We start from the raw sequence: 12,654 nt of genomic DNA, 5'->3' as shown, positions 1-12,654 counted from the left end.
TACAATATGAATGCATGATACATCGTAATCGAGCGAGTTTAGAAAGGTGCAAACCGTGGCGGATCGTGAGCGATTCTGGACGCTTCAACGTGCGATAATGATTGGAAGCGCTTCCTAAACGCCTTGGGAACGTGTTGGGATCAATTGGAAACCTTGAATTGGCTTGTAGCGCGGAATTGAATCTTGAAATTTCCCTTGACTTTTGCACTCGGGTATGACCTTCAAAACTGCAAAAATTGTGTCCCCCTATGCTTTGGCTTGGCTCACATACTTATAGAGAAGGATTTAGGGTTAATAAAACTGCAAAGAATCTTGTTGAATCTTGATTTGCAAGATTTGGAAAAAATATATTTTAAAACTTTCTAAATGAGTCCAAATCCAATATTTTCTCCACTAATTAGCCTTGCATGAAATTTTCAGTGATTATTAGATATTTGTGTGATTGATGATGATTGAAAAATAAACACAAATCATATCTTTTATATTTTATACTTTTAATTCATGATTTTAAATGATAAAAATCACAAGATAATTAAAAAATATAAAGTATAAGGATATGCTTTTTTGGAATGTTCATGGGCTTGTAATGAAGATTGGGTGAAGAAATCATAGGCCCATTTGGAGATTTTTGGATTTTGAACCTTTTCTTTTCATATCTTTTTCTCAAAAATAGTCCAATTTTGACAAGGCGTATTTCTCTCAATTCTTGAGGTATGGAGGTGTTCTTGGACTTTTTGGAAACCTTAGAGAGTCCTCTAACCAATGTCTTTGGTTCCATGTCAAAATCATTTTTCATTCTCATTTTATGACCTTTTGAAGAAAGTGTCTTTTTGTTGACTTTTGAAGAGGACCTATAATGTATGAAGCCATATCTCTTGAACCATTGATCTATGGGCTCTAATTCTTGGACAATTGGATAGAGGAATGAATTCCCTTCAACATGAGCTTTGGTGGGAATTTTTCTGATGAAGTATGAATATTTGGCGAATTTTCAAAGTTTGGTTGACTTTTTTCAGTTCATGCCCAAAATAGTAACTTTTGCCTTTTGACTTTTCTGATCTTTCCTTGCGTCATCATGATCAACCCTTGATCAAATGATGGTTTTAGGGTTATGAGGATGTTGTTGACCAAATATCTTGAGTTTTGACTGTATTTTGACTTGAAATGACTGTTTTGCCCTTGAGGGTTGACTGTTGACTTAATCAGGATTTGAGGGACTCAATTTGCTCTGTTTGACTTGAAACTTCGCATAGAGATTCTTTGGGATGTTGGTGACCCCATGGAGCCACCTTGAGCCATTGATTCAATGATTTCCTTTTGACTGACCTAAACCCTAGTTTAGAGCCTTGTATAGGGGAGTGTGTTTTAGGAGCATTGTGTTTTGATTTGGTTTTGTGCAGGGGAAGAGTATGGGCAAATTTTGGGGTATGACACATGCCCCCGGGATATCCATTAGGCATACGTTGCTGAGTAGCACCAACAGGAATAGCAGGAATAGTTGTAGCAGCAATTTCAGAAATCACAGTGGTCTGACCTTGAGCTTGGGCATTGGGAGGAGGAACCTGATTCTGATTCTGATTCTGAGCAGCCATCAATGTCTCAACTAGAGCAGTGAGACGATCCACACCAGATCTCAAAGTAACAACCTCTTCACGTAGCTCACGATTCTCTTGTTCAAGACCTTCCATCTTCTTCTTGCAGTTAGCTCGAGTGTTATACCGGTGAGACAGCTTGATTCTGTATGAAGAACACTGAATAAGACCTCGGGAATACTCTCGGAAGCAAGACCAAAATGCAGAATGATGCATGAAATGCAATGCAAATGATTTTTATTTTTGGTTTTCAAGGAACTTTTAAGACATTAATTGTAAACATTAACAAAAAACATCATAAAACATAACAATATTCGTTCATTAGTAATGGAAAAGCATACAAAAGGATTCAAAGATCCAAAATTACAAAGCAAAGGAAAAGCTAAAAACTAGAAGGGAACACTTCTGACGAAGATCCATCTCCTCTCTGCAGCTTCCTACGGAGCTTCTCCAATTCATCTTCATAAAAGGCCTTCAAATGAGCATTCTCGACCATCAACTTATCAGCAACTTCTTTCCATGCCACTGAATCTTCTTGTTGTATCTTTCGCTTTTCACCATGTTGTTGAAGCAACTCTTCTTGTTGACGAATCTGATCATCCTTTTCCATCAACCAACCATCTTGGATATCAAGCATTTCATCTTTTTCTTTCAAATGTATCTTCAACTCTTTGTTTTCAAACTCCAAAGCATCTCTTTCCGCTCTCAACTTAGCCACGAGCTCTAGATGTTCTTCACTACTTTCAACAGGAGTAGTGAAAGACAATGGTGGAGTAACGAGTGGAGAAGGCTCTTCAAGCAAATAAGGAATCTGAAAAGTATGAGCTCTAGCTTGAACCCAATCAGTGTAGTCTTTGAGAGCAACACATTGTTTCGTTCCCAAATGTCTCTTCCTATCAACATGGTGCCAAGCACGCACAAACCGATTTCTCATATCCGAATTTCCATCTTGATTAAGATAGAAGATTCCTGACACAAGGATATTAGCGGGTCGCTCCTTCATGGGATAGCAAAATTGACGCCTTGCAAGAATAGGGTTGTAGGTAATTCCTCTTTGTATACCAAGAAGAGGTACATTAGGGAATTCTCCACAACTATCAATAATCTCACCAATGTCATAAGCAGGATTGTACCAATGGATATTCCCATTAGTAAGAGGCATGATCTTCTGAGACCATGAGAGACCATCAGGATTGTTCAAGAAACTCTTAGCTTGAGGTAAGTGCGAAATAAACCACTTATAGAGCAACGGAGTGCAACAGCTGATAAGTCCACCTTTCTTATCATTCCTATGGTGAATGGAATGATAAGTGTCTCCAAGCAAAGTAGGCACAGGATTCCCAATCATGAAAATCCGAATGGCATTAACATCGACAAAGTTGTCAATGTTGGGAAAGTGTATCAAACCATAGATGAGCAAGGCCAGAAATGTCTCAAAAGCAATCATACTTCCTTTACTAGCCAACATAGAAGCTTTTCCAATCAAGAACTTGGAAGTCAACCCCCAAATTCCTCCTTTTTTAGTCATATTTGCTTTCACATCTGATATTTTCAAATGAAGAAGCTCTGCTATCTCATCAACCTGAGGCTCTTTCTCCAGACCGCTAAACGGTATATCATTCGTAACTGGCAAACCAATCCAATAAGAATACTCCTCCAAAGTGGGCATAAGCTGATAATCGGGAAAGGTGAAAAAATGATAAACCGGGTCATAAAACTGCACAAGAGTCTCAAGGATCCCCTTTTCCACTTTAGTCTTCAAGATAGAGATCAATTTCCCATAACGGTTTTTGAAGTTGTCAAGATTAGGAACCAAAGTTGCTAGCTCTTTCAATTCCTTTGCACTTGAATTTCTGAAAGTGTACTTCTTGATGCTTCTCTTTTGATCCATGATACCTGTGATGTTTACAAAAAATGTCTCTAAGTTCCTTGAAAACCATTTGTAAAGGACATTTTTTATGAATGCATGAATGCATGGTTTATGCATCAATCTCAATCAAGAGCACACAAGATCACATCAAATCACACAAAATCACACAGTCCAGGTTTTTAGGTTCGACGTCACGAGCATGGAGCCATGGGTCTACCCATCCCACTAGGAGTGATCTAGGGAATTTTGTACCTACCAATCGGGTTCTACAAAGGTTCCCAGAGTTTTCAATCTTCTATCGGATATTACCGGCATGCACAATTGCTTATGGGCGCCAATAATATGCCTAAAAAGACCTCGTTTGAGCGTAGTATCGCATGACAACAAGCTCAAATTGGTACTTGATCTTGTTTCTGCACTACATCCTAAAAAGGCTTAGATTGGTTAAAAAAGTTCTAGGCCATTCAGCTTCTACGGACACTCACTATTGAAAGTAATAGCGTTATCACGATGGTTCGTAACAACCTCTACTACCTTCCATGAGGCCTCCACTGATTGGAGTTCCACCATATGACGCTCATGGTAAGGATTGCTCCTGACATGCGACTATTGGTCTTACCACCTCCTATCTCAAGTTACTCACCAAAGTTCGGGTTAGAACTTTGTCTCATCACAGAGGAACCATCGAGCACCAAAAAGAAAAAAAAGAAAATAAACACACAAAGCACACAACAATATATACAGATAAAAACACACAGATAAACAAAAATAGGCTTAACTGTATCCCCAGTGAAGTTGCCATTTTTCTGTAGCGGGGAAAATCTGACATCGAAGCCATGGGATTGACTCGAATCAATATTCCGTTTGAAATCGCCACCGCGCTTTATTTTTTCAAAGGAAAAGGGAAAAGAACGTAAAACCCAAAGTTTTGTTTTTTTTTAAAACAAAAAAGAGAGAACTCAGGTTCGGGTGTTGATTATATGAGGGGAAGGTTTAAAGCACCCCTCATATCTGTGGTACTCCACAGGAACCTTTTTGAAAATCTGTGTCGTGTGTGCTAAAAAAAGGGTTTGTTTTATTTTTAAAATAAGCTCGGCAAAGCGTTAAGCTTTGGGCCTACATACCTCCTCGGTGCAATGGAGAAGTCAGAGCTAATGTAGTTCCGCTTAAAGGGAAAACGGTTTTTTTTAAAACGAATAAACACTTTATCATCGTCGGAGAGAAATACTCAGCCATTGATCTTGAGCATGAGAACAAATGAGTTCTTTGCATCGCAAATGAAAGAAGGGCTCCAACTCGGATAAAATCGACGAGTATGCCACTAGCTCTCTCACGCGGAAAAGATCTCATTATATCAATCAATTTCAAAATCGTGGGGTATAACCACTCGTTCTGACAATTAACAATGTCTAAACTTTTGAAGAAAAGCCACTAAGGGCAAAAGATATTTTAAGAAAAAGGTTTTAAAAGAGGTTTTACAAACATAAGAATGTTTTGGAAAAAGGGAGAAGATTTTGAAAATTAAAGAAGGGGAGGAGATGAAGAGGCTAACCTAATGCATAAAATAAAAGCTAAGGAAAGAAACGGTCTAATCAAATTAAGAAGCCAACACTTGACATTAAGAGTCAAGGTAGTTTTCCCATCCTTTGGAATTATCAATACCAACACATTAACACTTGGGGATCCAGGTGAACTTATTATCTTAGCACCACTTTGCATTAAGCACATTAGAATTCTGACGAATATCGGGCAGAGTAACGACTGTTTTTGGGTAAAATCCTTATCTCAATGCCTTGGATTTAACCATCAAGGGCTTTCAAGGAAATACCTGCACATATAAACAGACAACAATCCAATGCCAGACAGACAGAATAACAACAGAGTAACAACAGAATAAGGGTCCAGAGGCACTAAGTCCATAAGTCCAAATCTCCAAAATGATAGGGATAGTAACCGATAGTCCAAAAGAGAGCCTTATGTGTTTTTTAGATTTTTGTTATTTATTAGTGTTTTAGCATAAAAGTAAAGTATGGTCCAAGTGGACAAAAGAAAATAGCGGAAACATAAACATAGGTCCAAGTGGACAAAGAGAAAATAGCGGAATGTAAATATGATGAAATGATAAAATAAAGCGAAAAAAGCGAGAAATATAAAGAGCAATATAATAAATTGCGGAAATTAAAGTTAGTTGTTAGATGTTAAAGATAACCATCTTGAAACTTGTCAAGTATGTTATCAAAGTTAGTAATGAAGATCGATGGTGAGTGAAGGATGTACTCGGATTTAAAGTCAACGGAAATTTATCAGAAGCTTGATAAAATCATAGCGACTACACGATAAATTTCCATAAGTCATAAATCAACCGCATACAATTCTCTTCCATATTTGATCTTTTATCGAGTCGGGACAAATGTAGGAGGATTCTCCATGTATCAAGATCATCAATCCAAAGAAATAAGAAGGAGAAGAAGAAATGATCTAGTCTTTATCAAGAATCCATAGAATTCTCAAGATATTAAGACTTTCATCGATCAAAAGAAAGTAAGATGAAAAGATAAGAATGAAAACATAAATTGATCTAGTCTTTATCAAGAATCCATGGAATTCCCAAGATATTAAGACTTTCATCGATCAAAAGAAAAATAAGATGAAAATAAGAATGAAAACATAAAAGATAATCAACTCACACTATCATTAATATCATTCATCCATTTTGGTGGATTAGGTCATTTCAAACCTATCAACACCCTAGATCCAATGATATTAATGAAGTGGAGGAAGAAGGAAGCCAAAACAAGCACAAAAAAGGCAAAAAACCACATTCTGCCTGCTGGAAATCGATTTCATGCAGGGGGAAATCGATTTCCATAGTGCAGTTTTCAAAAAAAAAGTTACGTTCAGCAGGAAATCGATTTCAGCCTTAAGGAAATCGATTTCCTCAGTGCAAATTTCAGCAAAACAGCATTTAAAGGCATGAAACTTGACTTGAACAAATATACAAACACCTTATGATCACACATCAATTGGAGCACGAATTTTCCATCAAATCACCATCAAATAGCACCAATATAGCATCAAAGATGCATTGAACACAAGCAACAAATAATCACATTATGATATACAAAAAGGATGAAGAAAATTACCAAATCTTGAACAAAACTTAGATCTACTTCAAGAATCACCAACACAAATCTTGATCTCTCAACAATTGAAGAAAAAAGAGTGAAATAGATGGTGGTTTAGCTCAAAGTTTGTGAGGTTCAAGATGTGACTCACAAACTTTATGAAAGAAAAAGAGCTTTGGTGAATTTGGTAAGGATGAGGAGAGAAATTGCAAGGGTTTTTTGGCTCTCCAAGCTTGAGAAATGAGAGAGTAGTGGGCTCTATTTATAGGATGAGAGCAAGAGTAGTGGTAGTTTGGTCTTTTTGCATTTGGTAATTAGCTTGTGTTTAATTGGTGATTAAAGTGGCATTTAAATGGTAAGAAATGGTAAAATGAGGTTTAAGTGGGTTTAATGAAGGGATTAATTTTGATGAGGTGGAAAATTGGTAAAATGATCAAAGAAAAAGGTGCCAAAATGATGACAAGCTTCCCTCCTTATATTTTTTGAATTTCGCCTTAAGGAAATCGATTTCCCCAGGAGTGAAATCGATTTCACTCTGTTCCAGAAGAGAAATTGGCGCAAAATACACTAGGGAAATCGATTTACCCAAGAGGGAAATCGATTTCATGCTGTCCAGAATGTGATTTTGTTGAAGATTGCTGCAGGGAAATCGATTTACCCAGTAGGGAAATCGATTTCATCAGTCAAAAATGTGAAAAATGCCTTGTTTATTGCATGTCTTGGCTTGGTACCTACAAAACAAAAGCCTACAAAGAAACAAAGCAATGTTTTTGGTATTTGGGTTAGTATAATATGCATACAAGATAAACAATCATTGGTGCTTGATAGTCCCTCTTATTGATGAGGTGAGTGCAACACCATAAACAAACTTCCAAGTGAAGCTCTTGATTAGTGATTGGGATATGAATGATATAGGATCTTAGGGTCAAAAATTTGGGTATGACAGGTACCACATGCATACGCATAACATGAAGTTTCATATTGAGTTGCATTTTAAATTGTTGTGATTATGATGTAAATGTTGTATGTGTTAATGATAAATTTTTGAATTTGAATATGATGTTATGAATGGATAATAACATAGTTGTTATGGTGAAAGTCGCTTTGCTGATGGTTTGGTTGTGGTAAAAGCTGTAATTGTGTTATTGTTGAATAGTATATTCAAGGCAAATATTTTTAAATCGTATCCACAGAGATTGGGTGATATTACCGCCGTTCTACAGTAACTATTATTTTAAGTTAGAAAGGTAACAAAGTTGTTTTGTTTTGAATCACTATTTGTTCTAATTAAGACAATTATAATACAATAAACTAAAACTTGTTTCAATAATAAAAGAATGACAAGATTGATTTAGGTTTCACTATTCCTATCTTCTATGTGACTTTAACAACTAAAGTATAACTTCAATGGCAATGACAATGTTCTAGTATCCTCTCAACAATGTTTATGTCTAAACAAGGTTGTGAAAGTTAATATATTAATCTTTAGATGATCTCTCACTCTAACTATCAATATATTAATCTTGATTGTTTGATACAAATAGAAAAGTGGCAAATAAATCTATCTCTAGCATTCATTCACTACTTGATAAAATGTTGTAGACCAAGATTTGAAATATATTTCTCAATCATAAATCAAATCTAAATATAAAGATAAAACAACAACGTTCATCCATTTCAATACTAAAGAAGTTCATACAAAGTGTTAGAGAAAATACATAGTTAACAAGGATAGCTACTACCTCCAATCTTGTCAAAGTGGGATTTAGCTACTCATCACCATGGTTGACAGCAAAAGAGATGGAGAAGAAATTATGTGTGTCAATCTCTCACAAAGGTGCAAGCTTTTCTCTCAAAAACCCTAGTCTCAATGCGTGGTTTACAATGAATAGAATAATAGCCTCTTGATTCTCTTTTTTCTTTATCTAAATTAGCCCCCAAAATTCGTACTAACTGTTCACATTCAAAAGATAAAAACCTCATGACAAGTGGAAGACCAACAAAAAAGAGAAGTTCTGATTCGCAGCATTTGTGGCGCCAAGAGTGTTTGCGGCGCAAACTCTTCAATTTCTGCCACATCAGAATCAAACCAAGAATTAAGAGCTGTTGGGATTTTTGCAGTTTGCGGCGCCAAGAATGTTTGCGGGGCAAACTGGCCTCATCAATACTTCTTTTGCTATTCCAAGTCTTCAAGTGACTCCTCTTTGCTTCCATGATCTTCAATCCTAAAAAACGCTACAAAACTAACAAAATGTGAAATAACAATTCAAATGAACTAAAAATGAACAAAATTGCAAAATTATTGAATTGTATGAATAATAGTGTGATTATTAAGTAAAAAGTGGGTAAAGGGACCAAAAACAATATATGAAAATTAGTATTATTTGGTCCCTAACAGTTATAAGTTGTGAAGTTGTAATAATTATTGTATGAAATGGTGAAATTATGGATGATCTATATCTCATATATTATTTATCATGCTGTAATACGGTGAGCTGACTTTTATTGAAATGTCGCGGTTAAGCATGAGTCGCCACCGACTTTTATTTTATCCAATTGGAAAGGCAAAAAGAACAGGAAAGACCTTTGAAAGATTTTGAGTTCGGGGGTAGGTTATACAAAGGGAAGGTGTAAGACACCCTTTGCATCCATGGTTATCCATGGGCTCTTAATTGCTTAACTCACTTGTTTGTTTGAATTTGAAAGAGTGTCGTGTGTGAATAGTAAAAATTTCGTTAAGGACTTTAGCTTGTAAATAAGCATAGCCTTGTTTTGAAATTGTTTTGAAATAGGAGGTGTGAAAAGTATTTGATTTTAGAATTGATTGTGAGCAAGCAATTAATAACTACCTACCCTAAATTCGTCTTTCTTGTTCTTTAAGTCTTTCAGGCGAAAGGGTCTATCCGTACCATGCGAGGGCAGGAAGTCTTTCAATTGGATGTAAGGGTCATCGAGAGTATCGTTCACCATAAGACTGTCCCTACCATGAAGAGGGCAGGTAGTCTAAGGGAAGGACGTAATAGTCATTAAGGCAACGGTAAGGATACCTTAGCAATCGAAGGGACTATCACCATTTAATCGAGGGACGAGATCATATTTATCGTTGGCAACTCGAAGGGACTATGATCCTTTATTGGAGGGGCATGGTGATTTGGAATCGTAGGAAGCAAGCTAAGGTATCCCTATATCCGAGGGACTTGACTATTTTTTGACCGAGAAGGCAGAGTAAGAGTGGTTACCTTAAAGGTGAGTGTGTGCACCAATTACGTGAGTTCAGTTCGAATATTTATCTTTGTAGTTTATGAGTTATGTTCAATTATTAGTTGTCACTCCCTACTTTACTAACCATGCAGTTTAATAGTATACAAAAATTTAAAACAGTTTAATGGTCCTACATTATTACAATAAACACCTGTGAATGCGGGAAAATAAACCTACTTAAACTATTACATCCTGTGAGCAGTTACATAATATGGCAAAAACTTGTGTGGAAACCACAAGAAATAATTAATTAGATGATAAACATGATAAAAATGAGGTATAAAAAGGTAGAAATAAAGAGGCAAAATTCAAAATAAAGGCACGCGACAATCATAGAGTATGGGATGAGAGGAGAAATTCGCAAATGAATTAAGTTAGAAAAATCAGGGTTAACAAACCTAAACCTCTGAAGGCTAAAAAGCTAATGGGTAAAATAAATCTACAGGCTAAAAAACCTAAACCTATGACTTTTGAAACTTGAAGGTAATTACTGAGACTAATTTCATTAAATTAATTAAACTAAATTAAAATTATGAAAAATGTTAATTGATTAAAACCCTAAATTCTAAATAAAATTAGCCTAAATTATTTAATTTAAATATTAAATTCAAAGTTATCTAATTAAACCTAAGTTAATTATCTAAATGTTAATCCTAAATTAATTAAAATTATTTGACCTAAAATTAATTAACCTAATTGAGTTAATTATTTAATTTAATTATAAAAAAACTATTGGTTTAATTAAAAAAAACTTTGGTTAAAAAACAAAAAAACAAATAAAGGTTTTTTAAGAAACAACAAAATAATAATAAAAAAAAACCTGGCGGGCGCTGGAATCTGGTGTGTGAAGAGCTCCTGAGGGTCTATGGTGGACGTGCGTTTTTGGAGCGTTGGATCGAAATTTGGGTGAGATCAAATGGCTGAAGGAGAGGGTGCTCCATAAGCGCGTATGACTGGCTGCGCTGGATTCCCTCAAAACCTGTAGGTCAATGAAAATAAAATTATAATTAGAGACCCAGCCAGGGATCGAACCTGGGTCAAGAAGGTTGCAAGGAACGCGTTTGCCATTTTTACTGATTGACTTTACTGTTAAAAGGACGGAAACAAATAAATAAAATAACAAAGTGTGCGAATAAGTGACTTATCCAGCATGGGACCCTTGCTCTCTCTCGTTCAGCCAATCAGAAACGCAAGCAAATCAAGAATGCTTGACCCTCCAATCGTGGCCTCCCACGCGTAGTCAAAGAGTCCTAGCTCATGTTCATCGTCTCTCCCAAATATTTAGCTACGGTCTTACTTCCACTTTACCACGGTTTCTGCAAAGAATTTTCGCAGCTATTCCTGGCAAATTAAAACTCAATAAAACACGTTTAAGCAAACTCAAAAACTGCCCAGATCCATTAATTAGATCGAGGCAAGTCCACTGGTGCTATTATTTGGCCGTGGGGGCGCTTATATTATGAAACCCGAACCACACAAGCTCCATGCCCTAGCCATGGTAGCTTGCGATTTAGTCGTCCAAACCCATGGGTGCTGGCCCTGTTCTTCACTAAAATATCTCATAAACTCAAAACAAACATCCAATCACGTTAAAACATAGTAGTATGCGACATACGGAATTCAAGAAAAAATTTGTGAAAACATGAACCATGTAGTACCGTTTTTAGATGCCTTTTGACTTAACCATGGATACAAGTTTACACTTTATCACCTTAGGAACGTAATAGGATGGATCAAAACCATTGAAACTGTTTGAAGGAGGCCTACGAAATTTACACCATTCTTTGATATTTTGAACTTTAGAACCCTAGCCTCCCTCTCTCCTTTTTTTCGTCCCCTCAATGCTGAATGAATATGTGTATATATATGTAAGAGAATTAGGTCAATGGTTTAGGAAATATGTCATGTAATTGGAGAAAAGAGTTTGATTGAAAATTTGGATGATTTCTTTCTAATTTTGCACTCAATTTTCCCGAAACCAAATGCCACGAATTTCCTTGATTAATGTGATATATTTGACAATTAATTGAATCAATTCTGAAGCCAAATCAAATCTTCTATTATTTTTATAATTTTATTAAATTATGATTTTAATGAATAAAATCTATAAAATAATAAATAAAAATAATAAAAATGTATGAGATATATCCTATGGTCGTGTATGGGCTTAAGATGACATTAGAACCAAAAGAAATCAAGCTTATTTAGAAGAAAAATCATTTTGGACCATATTTCTCTTTGTACGCCACTTGAAAATAGGTGAGCTTGTGCATCTTGCCATTTCCTCATTTTTCAACATTGTTTTAATTTATTAGACATTTTAGAAACCTTGAGGAGTCTTCTAACCAATGTATTTGGTCTCATGTCAAAATAATTTTCCATGCTCCTTGTGTGTCCTTTTGAAAAAAATGACTTTTCGCGGTCCTTTAGGAGGACCTGTAATGTATTGGCTCATATCTCTCAAATGGTGCATTTCTTGACTTTGGGTCCAACATCAAAGTTGTAGAGAATCAAATTTCCTTGAGAATGAGTATTGATTGGGGAATTTGAGATAAAGTATGAGAGAGATATGATTGGTCAAAGTTCCGTTGACTTTCACCTAAAAACCCTAATTTAGCAACTTAGGTTTTTTGATGATTTTAGAGCATTTTCCTGATGAATCATGATCAACCTTTGATCAAATGATGGATGATACTTCATAATGAGGATGTTGATCAAAAATCAGAAGTTTTGACTGTGGTTTGACCATAGTTTGACTTTTAGGTTGACCAGTCGACTATTGATCATTTGGGCCTTTTGAATGAGC

The sequence above is a fragment of the Vicia villosa genome, linkage group LG2, assembly GCF_029867415.1.
Source record: "Vicia villosa cultivar HV-30 ecotype Madison, WI linkage group LG2, Vvil1.0, whole genome shotgun sequence".
NCBI lineage: Eukaryota > Viridiplantae > Streptophyta > Magnoliopsida > Fabales > Fabaceae > Vicia > Vicia villosa.
The sequence above is the reverse complement of the archived record's forward strand: the minus strand, read 5'-3'. Positions refer to the sequence as shown.